Genomic DNA, 12,640 nt, shown 5'->3' with positions numbered 1-12,640 from the left:
GGACACTTCCAGTGGATGGCATAATGATGGTGGGATTGTGTGCAAGACAGCGAGCACATTATCAAGTAGCACATTAGAGTGACGGAAAGAACCAGTAATAACTTTCCACTAGAATCCACCTCTTTAATGGTCTTACTATCTCTTAACATCATTACACCGAGTCCACGTTTGCAACACATAAACCTTTATGGGACAAACCACCTCTACACCATGGCATACGCCATTGTGAATATTTATTTCAGCATTTTATAAAGCTCCCAAGATGAAATTCACTCAAAACATTTTCCCCAGTTTAACGTTCTACCATCTCTTTTCGAAGTTATCACAAGAGGCTGGCATGATAGGCATTTCTGACTGCCCCTAAGTTCTTAGATTACCAAAATGAATGACCCATTTGGTAAAGACATGAAACCAAACTAGCCAAAATAATGCAAAAAACATTGGAAGGCTAAGATGAGTTCCTTTTTTGACTTCTTTAACAGAATGTTGTAGATACCTTCTCAGATCTTATACTTTTAATTTACAAAAGGAAAAATAAAAAGGAAAAGTAAAAGGAAAAAAGTACTTTCAGTTGAAAAGCAAAGTTTAATTAAAATAAGGTCTAATAAAAAAGAAATAAGCACAAAAACTACAAAGCATAATACATTTCCTTGTGCACATACCTTTCTACTATAGGAGCATATTAAAATTAGTATTCAGATCTATGGGAAAAGGATTCTATTATTACAGAAACTGAAGAGTTTTAATATTATAAATATGTATGACTTTGTGAAACTGTAAGAAATATATTCTGCTCAAAGTTCTACTAATGCTGAATATTTTAATGAAACTTAATGCATTTTTATACAAGTGGTATAAATTATCCACTTTAAAATTAGATAAAAATCTATTTGAGAAATAATTATGAGTATGTGTTCATTAGATTGGAATTAGAAGAGTGCTGGATAAGGGCATTCGGTCAAATCCTTCATCTGCCTCCAGGCACTCAATTCCATGATAACGCCTCTAAACATATTATGGCAATTGAATCTCAATATTTGGAGAATTCTAATTCATTTGCACGTCTCCTTGACAAAATCCAGTCATTCATGGAAGCACTTGTTTTGGAAAAAATGTAAGTTTTTTTCTGACTAGTTGGCCAGTAATGTGATCTAGCCCTTTCTCAGGCTCTGCTCCCCAGACAGGGCCAACCAGAGCACCTGCCTTTTCCAGGTGTGGCATACACTTAATAAAGCTATGGCTTGCTCCTTGCTTTTATGTTAATCAGGAACAATCCTCCTTTCTATTCTTTGTAGCAAACCTCCTATAAGTCTACTACAAATTGTCAATACAGTCTATAGCTCAGATCTTAAGCCAATACTAATTACTAGAGGCACAATTGCATTTTATTTTACTTAAATTTTTAGTTTTACAATGGATTTTCTCTTCTGAATGTCTCTTTTTCTATCTTATTTGTTCCTTTTTGTATGCTATCCCTGACTTCTGTCTAACTGCCAATGTCAATATCAGTGAAAAATGGACCAATCACCAGCTTGCCTAAATGGTTGTTGGCTAAAGCTCTCAATTATTTGTACACGAACCTCTCCATAGGCCTCTATGTGACATGACAGTTGGTGTCTCTTAGAACACTGTTTGTAATACATGAATCAGCAATCCAACACACATTCAACAGGACGACAGTGCATAAAGAAATGAATCTGAGGACTCAAGGATCACTGGGGTACATCTTGAAGTCTGGTTTCCTCAGTTGCAAAAAAATTCAACTTACTTGAGAAAACTGATTCACTTTACATTGATTGGTTTGCGTTATTTCTATTTAAGACTTTCTATATCAGAAGACTATCTCAGCAAGAAAATCAAATCAATGGTTGGTGCAATTGCCTGACCATCATATTTAGACCTATTTTGATACTGAAGCATAACAATATTCCATGTTTAATAGTGTTGCAATTTTTTAAGTAATACTTTTGAAATACTTCATTTGATCTTTACATTTAAGACTCTGAGATGGATAGGAAGAGTATCATCTTCTCTTTCAAATGAGAAAAACTCCAACATAAACATTGGAAATTACATACACTCTGAAGAAACAATTGTTTAATTATAATGCATCACTTCACTAAATATGTATACATTATATATCTATCTATCAATCTCTATAGTGCTGTCATCTATCTATTGTTTAAAAACAGATTTCTCAGTTTCACACACTATTTGGATGACATTTTATAGATTTCAAATAATGCGGGCATTCCTTTTTATAAAGAAAAAGAATACTGCTTTGACACTTCCAAAACATTTAAACAGAGGCATTTTATGAAGAGTACTGAGCACCTAGCCATCTAAACTGAGTATTGTCTGACCTATGGAACAGGTCCCAGTGAAAGTGAGGATGGCAGAGCTGTGCACAAATGATTGAGAACATTCTCAGGTAGTTCACCTTAGGTGCTCTCCTTACTGACAACAATGCCTTGGGTTTCTTCAGACCACCTATGACTTTTGGTGAACATTAAAACATCAGAATTTGTGTCCAGGACAGGCACATAGGGAAACTTGATGGTTTGAAAAGAGCTTCACAGAAGATCTTAGCACAACTCTTCGATCGCCTCCTGTTAATGGAAACCAGCAATTTAGATGTACATCAAAAAAACTATACACTTTTGAATTCTACATGGGCTCTGGTACAAATAAAACCTCAAGTTATGTTTAAAAAACTTGGAATGGGGAAGGGAGAGGAGGAAACAGGATTGTTGGTATATTCTGTCCATTCTCAAGTTCTTAGCTTCGGAACTGTCTTCCAATGAGTGGAATATTTTTTGACCTATCAATGATAGATTCTCTTCAAGGAACAAGATTTGCTTAAGTTTGCTTCAGTTTTGAAGAACTACTAGACATATAGTCAGCATCTGGTCTTTGCTATGTTTTGGATTGCATAAATAATTGTTCTATAGACCATGTAAATTATTGCTTTTATGATTATCTTGGCTTTAAATGTTTAGGATGAAAAAATAAGGTTTTTAAAAAGCATGTTTTTTGAAAGCATCTTCTTGGCCTTTGATATTTAATATATGTTTGTCTCCTTACCTATATCATCCAGTTAGTAAGTATAATGAGATGAACTGGGATAATATTGTGTTTATGTCATGGCTTATTGGCAATGTGCATTCATCTGTATTATTTCTTCAATCTTCACTGTAGTCTTGCATCATTACTGCCATGCCTTAGCTGAGAAAAGGGAGGTTTGGAGTATTAAAAGAATTTCCTAAACTTATTTCTCTAGTAAGTGACAGAAAGTAAAACAGATCTTTTGACACAACACCGAAGTTTTTGTTACAATTGAAATATTTCAACTAGGACTTTATGAATGTAAAATAATACTGTCTTTGAGCTACAAAGTCTTAACAAGTGCTGGTTATCCCATTTTTTATCATTCTTTGAGAACTTTAGGCACATAATCTCTCTGTCTCTCAGTCTGTCTCTCTTCTTGAATCAATGCATAACATTGGGTCTGGAAGTTGTATATGTTTAATGTGACTTTATCATCTTTGTAACATTGTTGCAAATATAACAATCAATAAGAGTTTCTTTTGTCAATACCAATGAAGATCTTTATTTATTTGATTGCCATTTGAATTGGAAAATTTAATTAATGACCTATTGAAGATATACACAAAACTATTATGAAATAGTTTTATAAAAAAAGAAACAAACTACCTTTGTTTCTTCCTCTGTTACTTGTTGGCATAAAAGATTCTGAGACTTTTCCTATACCAAATCTTTGGCTCATTAAAACTCCAACTCACCTGCTCCTGTAGAATAAAGATTTGAAAGAAAATCTATGCTGTTAATGAGACAGAGGTAATCCCCACCTCTTCTCTTTCAATCATTTCAAAAATAATCAGCTCATCCCTGAGCAATAACCTATCAAAGAGAAAGGAGATGTGATGTTAAATCAGTGATTTGACAATGAGATGATAGTAGCTTAGGGTTATTTTCATGTTGTACTTTAGGTTGCTAGAAAGATCCTCTCCAGAGCTCAAAATTAGCTACACATTCATGCTGCAGCCTGTGGCAGAGGACTCTGAACCTGGTCAAAGACAATACGGTGGTTGGAAGGAGATCTGAGAGCTGTTCCTGAAATCTGTGGCTTTGACACTTGAAAAAAAAAGCTGTTCATATTGAAAAGAACCCAAACAGTCTCATATTTATCCAAGTGCATTACCTAATCTAAATAACCATAAAAATCAAGGTGTTTAATCTGTACTTCAGGACCATGAAATCAGAATTTCTGTACTTTGGCCCTAAGTATAGCTTTTTAACAAATTCTGTGGTTGTCTCTGATGTGCACTGAATTCTGAGAACCAATAGTCTAGATTAGCTCTTATTATAGATATGAGCAAATTGGGAAGTTGAAGTCCTGAAAATTTTCTTGTCTAAAATGACATGCATAGAATCTGAGGTGATTCTAAATCACAAATATAGAAATGCCCCATTGAGCCAGTTTCTATTCAAATCAGTAATCATTGGTTTCTCTTCTTTTTAGATTGTGCAGGAGATATTCAGAAGTTAAATGCCACAGTTCAAGAAGCTAGATTTCACTTATTACCATCCCCAGATTATACTTCATGTTTTCATAGTCTTGTAGAATTTCACAAAACACTAAATTTAGGAATATCTTCAAGAAAACCCTTAAAGTTTTGAGTATCACTGTAAAAACTAAAATTCTTCAATTCCTTGAGAATTATTACATAAAAACAATTTGTCTTTGTGTGCATAGTGCAAAAGCAATGGAAAGCCAGACAAACATATATAGGGAAATAATTAACTCCTTTAAATTGTTTTCGTTTCTCTCTCCCAGTAATTGTACCCAGCCTTATCTTGTAGAGGAAACTCTGAAAGAAGGGAGTGAGAACTTAAAAATAAAGAGGTTCAAAATCCAAACATAATTAATGTGGGATACCCATTATTAAGAGTTGGCATTTGCAGTGAAATTAGGGGAACTGAGATTATATTGGGATTAAAATGACATTTGATATAGATGAGTGAGATGTAAGAAATGTTTCAAATTTCTGATTGTCTCAACCTTTTGCCTCCAAAACTGTCTTTGTGCTTATTTCTACCAATATATTCTATCATAAAATATTGGGCCCTTGAAAACTGAAATTCATGTGCAAACATTACTGAATCAACCATAGACATAGTCTACTGTCTTGAAAGAATAAGCACTATTTGAAAGTAGAAAGGCCATCAAAATGCACTGTATGTTATTATATATCTTACTATTAATATAATCAACCATAATAGTTGCTTAAGTGACCAAATTCACATTTGCTTATGCTCATCAGTTAGATAGCTGACATACCTCAGTCTAGTTTAATGATGCAATACCTACACTGACTTCACAAATACATGTGTGCTGGGTTTGCAACAACTGAAAGAAAAACCTTTGCAGGGAAGATTGTTGCGGGAGACCAAAACTTCTATGAAAATCAGTGGTTTTGTATGATGTTAAAAAATGTAAGAACTCATCATCATTTAAGAGCTTGACTGGAGCAATTATAGGTTGAAACATCAAGGAAACGAATATGAGCTACTACTTTCCAAGAGTATTTTTCAGACATTAAATACTTGGGATGATAGTAATAAGTGTGAAAGACTGATGAAGATATGCATCAAGAACATATTATGAAAGAATCCATAAGTTAAAAAAAACAGTGCTATGAGTTCTGCTCAATTTTCCTTGCCACTTTCCATTTCCTTTTTAAACTGTTGCTAAAACTTTTTATATTGAATTTTAGACACTTGTAAGAATATAGATTCTTTTCTGAATTTATCTTTATAATTGTTCTTGGTTCTTAAGAATCTTTGGTTCTATTGCTCACTTTCAGGACACATGATTTAGGGAGAACAAGAAATAGGATTCAAGGATGAAATTCTTCTGATCCTCTGTTAAGAACAGAAACCAACCCTCAGGTACTAAGGTTCAAAAACCATGGTGAAAATGTTTTCTTTCATCTTTCTGTGTTTGGAATATGGCCAAGACCAGAAGCAGCAGAATTGAAATTGTGTAAAATAGCATGTTTCTTCTGCATTGCTGGCATGATTGAAATCACACAGTACGCATGAGCATTTATGAGATTCTGTCCAGATGTAACTGTGGTTCATTTTATGAACCTGAGGGACTGAACTAAATTGATAATCACAACTTACGTTTTCCCACCTAGAGTCATTATGTAATAAATTATTTACATGGCATGCTTTCCTCTGCACCAGGGTATGTGCTTTGATTGTGCTGGCTGGTCCTCTGGGCTGTAGACTATTACACTGTCAAAATAATTTCCTGCTGAAATTTATTATGTTTCTTTGATCATTTTATAGAAGATAGTTCTAAAACTATCACTTGCACACCTTTTGTCAGCCATTGTGTTAACAATTTGTTTATTAGAATACTCACCAAAAGGTAAAAACAGGGACAAGAATATAAACCACTATTTGCTCAGGACAATGTTTAGCATATTCATTGGATGAAAACATTCACTGTATTGTAAGCCAATGTCCATTGGCTGAGAATGTACAGTCTACAAATACTAGCTCTCATTGACTAAATACATATAATAGTTATCGAGGTAAGTGCGATTGTTTGTTGGACTTGAAAATTAAACCTGATAAGTCTCTAAACTCAAAATTTCTCCAATTTTATATTGTTTTATTAGTTTGCAATTACTGCATAATTTTTTCCCAAAGATTCCATCTTTAAAAAAGAGATTGTTTGTTACATTAAATAGTTTATTATCTCCCAAATTCAGGTCTAAAGAAGAGAGGTGTTTTAGGTTCAGGATCTCTCATGAGGTTCCAACCAAACTATTGGTTTGGGCTCCAGTCATTTGAAGCTTTTCCCCAAATTGGAAAGTGTGATTCCAAGTTCAGCCTGTGGCTACTGACAAGTGCCCGGAATTCCTTACCATGTGTTCCATCCTATAGGGCTGATTACAACTTAGCATGGCTTCAGTGAGAGAGAGAGAGAGAGAGAGAGAGAGAGAGAGAATCACCACCTTATCTTTTTATGGGCTAGTCTGAGTCACACCTGTCACCTTCACCTTGTATTCATTATAAGCAAATGATTAAGTTCAGTTTACATGCAATTGGAGGAGAAAGCAGGGATCTTTGGGCACCATCTTAGTGGTTGTCTAACACAGTATTCCCTCTGGCCCTAATGATTCACATCCTTCTCATTTGCAATGATAACTACATATTCTCCCAAAGCTTCTCAAGTCATCTCATTACAGTATCAACTCAAAGTCCGTGATCCTGTCATTTAAATCAGCTTCAGGCATGAACGAGACTCGTGAAATAAAGAAGCAAACTATCTGCCCTATACATACCAACATGATGAGGAAGGCATAGTATAACTATCATAAGTTATTCATGAAGAGGAGTCCCGGAACAGGTGGCAATCAACAGGTTTTAGCCTAGAACAATTCTTCCCTACTTGTGAGTACTTCTTCTATGGAGTTATTCCCATTGTTTTTAGCCTTTGACGTTTGGTTTATTGCTTACCTACTAAAGTTATCCTTTTTCTCCCTATGAAAGGTAACATGTTTCTACAGCTGAGCAGCTTTTCAGCTTGCTTATACATGTGGAATTTTAGAAGTCCAATAGCTTCTTTGCATTTCATATTATCTCTTTCAAAACAAACTGAGTTTGTGTTGATGTAATTCTTTTTAAAAGTTTGTGGGTTTTATAATTGCTACTTGGGTCTGGTACATTTGACAGAAATCATATCCACAAATCTCTTAGCAATAAGTCCTTCTATGTCTTGGTATTCTGCTGAGGAGAAATGCCTTTAAACTTTTTAAAAAATTGGTTGAGTGGGAAGATCTATTAATTATAACCTTAAAATGTTTAGAGGCCCTTCCATCTAATTGAATGGAGTCTGATATGCCACCTTTGATCTTCCTGACAAGAGATTTTATGTCATAACCTCAGTGTCATCTCTAGGTCATGATTTCCTAAGATTTTCCTGGATATGACCTTTGCTCAGAACACATTCTTAATTTTAGGATTGTTTACCATGTGGAGAGAAAGAATTTTCAAAACTAGCCAGTGCTAGTTTCTTTTTTACTAGTACTTCCTTTAGCCTGTGCCTTGCCTCTTACATTTTACTCTTTATTTTATTGCTGTACCTTCACTTAGGTTGTAGTGAAGGTTGTACCTTCACTTAGGTGAAAGTACATTGTGGAATTTACAAAAGTTCTTACAATACATCAAATGTATCATACTTGAATTCATCTCTTCCACCATTCTCCCTTATCCCTCACTTCCCCCATTGCTGGAAGAATTTCAGCAGGTATCATTTTTCCATTTACATACATATGTGCACAATATTTGCACAATTTTCACCCTCCACACCCTTTTCCCACATCCTTCCTCTTCCCAGTGCTCCCTCAGGCAGGACATGGCATTTTATGCAGCCACAAAGAAGAATGGAATTTTGTCATTAGCAGGTACATGGACAGAACTAGAGAACATCATTTTAAGTTAAGTTAGCCAGGTTCAGAAGGCCAAAAGCCCATATTTTTTCTCATATGTGGAAAACAGACTTAATACAAATACAGTTAAATTATGAAAAACACTCTTATTAGAAGCAGAAACCAGATGGCCTATTCAACGCTGTCTAGATGGAAAAGTTGTTAAAGAACCTATCCCTAGTTCAGCATTCAAAATTCTATGAAGATTTGTACCCAAGGAACTTTAAGTCTTCACTAACTCTGTCTTTAGAATCTTTCTAGCTTCTGACCTCTGCTTGTTACAAAGCCATTTTTGTTTTTACTGTTGCAAAATATCCTATGATTTAAATGATTTAAAAACTGTAAAAATTTATTACTTTAATATGGTTTATGAAGATCAAAACCAGTAATGCCTTATCCAGATGCTACCACGTTAAGGACACTTATGAAATTACACTCAAGATGTTGCTGTGGTTCCAGTCACCTGAATGTTTTCTTGGGTATGTAGAATCCACTTACCAACTCACTCAAATGGTTTTTGGCTAAAGCTCTCAGTTCCTTGGTTCATGGACCTCTCCATAGTCTTCTATGTGACATGAAAGCTGGTGTCTCCTAGAATACATGATCAAAGAGCAATAGACAATTATACCACAGCATCTGTATGATGTCTCTAGGTCACTTCTACTTTACTCTATTTGTTATAAGTGGATCAATAATCCAGCTCACCAATTTGGGTAATAATACATATATATATATATATGAAAATGAAATTTTATACAAACATAAATTGCCTTTTTAAAAAAATGGATAGCAGGGAGGTAAAATAAGACCTGTCTGGGGGCTTATACAAAGGGGATGGGAGAGCATACAATGAAAAGGTGTATGAGAGTAAATGTAGTGGAAATATTATATCCTCAGTATGAAAATGAAAAATGAGACTTGTTAAAACTATTCCAATAAAGGGGGAGAGAGGGATAAAGAAGAATGACGGAGAGAGTGAATTCAATTATGGTATATTGTAAGAAATTCTGTAAGTGTCACAATGTACCTCCAAAATAACAATATGACAAATAAATAAATGTAAAAGAAACAGTGATTCAGTTCATAAAAAAATGAAACTGAGAAATCAGAGATCATTGGGGTGTATCTTGAAGACAAGTTTCCTTAGTGACAATATAAAATTCATTTTTCTTAAGAAAACTGATTCACCCTTACGTTGATTGGTTAATGTTATTTATATTTAAGACTTTCTATAGCAGAAGAATACCTCAGCGAAAAGATAGAATCAATGATTAGTACAATTGTGTGGCATCACTTTTAAACCTTTTTTTGATACTGAAGCAGAACAATATTTCATATTTGATAGTACTGCAGTTTTTAAAACTTTGTATGTAGAACTTTACTTGGTCTTTATATTAAGACTCTGAGATGCATGGGATGAGTTCTTATGTTGTATTTCCAAATGAGAAAATTTCCCAGGAACTTAAATACTTTGTTTAGTCTGTGGAAATGAATCCAAATCCTAGAGATACATTTCCTAAAGATGGCCACGTTTTATGTAAGTCTACATGCATTTCCACTGTTACAACACCACTCACTATCCAAACTGGGGTGAGTCATCTGGCAATTAATGGGAGGTAACAAGCTTTAAACAAGCCTTCTTCACTGCATTCTGAAATTATGATAATCTTATAAACAACCTACAATATGCTACTCTTCAATTTCAAATATAAAGTATATTTAATCATTTTACTAGCTTATACATTTAAAAATTTAATTAAACTATCTATATAAATGTAGAGAAATATTTCTCTCATCACTTTTTCTCTTTAATATTTATTCTCTCATCCTTTTAAAATTTTAGTCACTAATTTTTAAAAACTATTCTCTGGATCAAGGACTCTAAAATACAGAATGTCTTTGTCAAATACCACGGGAAATTTATTACTACTAATCACATAATTACCATTAGACTTTCTACATATAAATTTAAAATAATTTATGATGGATACAAAAAGAGTCATATATAGTAATGTTACATTCATGTCCTGACAATCAGATATAGATATATCTGCTAGATCAAATAGATGGACAAACACATGTAGATTAACATATAATTAGAGTAGTATATACAATGGAAATCACATGTAGCTTGTAGATGATCTTATTTACCCTATAGTCCCTAAAAGTTTGTCTAATATATGGCAGGAGCCACCTCTCACATAGTGGGTAAATTTAAAGTCAGGTCAATGCATAAAAACAAATATAAAAAATTTGTCCCTGAAAACTCATTAAATAGTCAATAAAGTGAACCAAGTTTACCATAAATAGTCCTTTATTAAGCCCAGTGAAATCAGTGTTTGCTATGAGGTAAAAACTAGATTTTTTTTGTAAAATTTTAATGCTTTTTATCTACTCACATGTGTATACATTGTTTGGGCCACTGCCCAAACAATGCCCCTCACTGCCTGGAAGTGACAGGGTGGTGGAGAGAGGGAGGGGATGGGGGCAGGGGGATAAATGACCCAAACAATGTATGCACATGTGAATAAATGAATAAATGAAGAAAAGAATAAAAAAATTTAAAAAAAGAGAGGCCATTACATAGGAAGAATTCTATATTACTTAAGAGAGAATCAGCCTTTCCACTGATTGGACAGGGCCCACTCACATTAGGGAGAACAACCTACTTTATTCAATCCACTGATTTAAATGTTAATCTCATCCAAAAACACCCACATAGACACACTCAGAATAATGTTTGGCCAAATGTCTGTGTATCCTGTGGCCTAGCCGAGTTTACATATAAAATTAGCCATCACACAAAGTAACCTCATCTACCCCCACACAGACTAATGACTTTGGTCAATTCACATACCATTCGATGAACTCTTCTCAACAACTTTCTGAGTTAGATGTTACAAGGGAAGAGGCTACATGGATTAGGTAAGATCACAGATAGTGGAGGAGACAGGATTTAAACCCAGGACTTTGTGCATCAGTCAATAATTCTAGCATAAGAATCCTTTATAAGATGCAACAAAATTATACCTTGTTTAATTCATTTGGGCTGCTATAAGGAAAAAAAAAACCCCTTATACTGTACAATGTATACATAACACAAAATTTTTTTCTTTTATTATTCATATGTGCATACAAGGCTTGGGTCATTTCTCCCCCCTGCCCCCACCCCCTCCCTTACCACCCACTCTGCTCCCTCCCTCTTCCCCCCACCCCCTCAATATCCAGCAGAAACTATTTTGCCCTTATTTCTAATTTTGTTGTAGAGAGAGTATAAGCAATAATAGGACGGAACAAGGGTTTTTGCTGGTTGAGATAAGGATAACTATACAGGGCATTGACTCACATTGATTTCCTGTGCGTATGTGTTACCTTCTAGGTTAATTTTTTTTTTGATCTCACCTTTTCTCTAGTTCCTGGTCCCCTTTTCCTATTGGCCTCAGTTGCTTTTAAGGTATCTGCTTTAGTTTCTCTGAGCATAACACAAATTTATTGCTCACTGTTCTAGAGGCTGGAAAGACCAAGGTCAAGGAGCCAAGAGTTGATTGTTAGTAAGTGCTCATTCCTCATAGATAGCTTTTTTCTCATAGCATCTAAAAAAAAAGAAAAGAAATAAAGAAAGACATAACATTTTTGCTAGTTTGAGAAAAAGATAGCTGTACAGAGAGATTCCTAGCATTGCTTCCAGGCACATGTGTTTTACAACCCACATTGGTTCATCTCTGCCAGACCTCTTCACTATTTCCTAGTCCCCTTCCCATAGGGACCTTTGCCAGTTTAAATTACTATATTCACTCCTCAACAGTGAGCATATCAACCACATTCAAGTTTTAGGTTTCCTTCCCTTTCGCTATTTCTCCTGTGTGCATTCTCCCCTTGGTGTGTGAGCCATGTCCAATAGTATTACTGCATTTGTTTTAAGTCTATAATCCACATATGAAGGAGAACATGCAATTATTGGTCTTCTGAGCCTGACTAACTTCACTTAAGATGATGCTCTACAGTTCCACAGTTCCACCCATTTACTTGAAAATGACAAAATTTCATTCATTTTTGTGGCTGAATAAAATTCCATTGTGTATAAATACTACATTCTCTTAATCCATTCATTG

This window comes from Castor canadensis, chromosome 13 (assembly GCF_047511655.1).
Source record: "Castor canadensis chromosome 13, mCasCan1.hap1v2, whole genome shotgun sequence".
Taxonomy (NCBI): domain Eukaryota; kingdom Metazoa; phylum Chordata; class Mammalia; order Rodentia; family Castoridae; genus Castor; species Castor canadensis.
Note: the sequence above shows the minus strand (reverse complement) of the source record.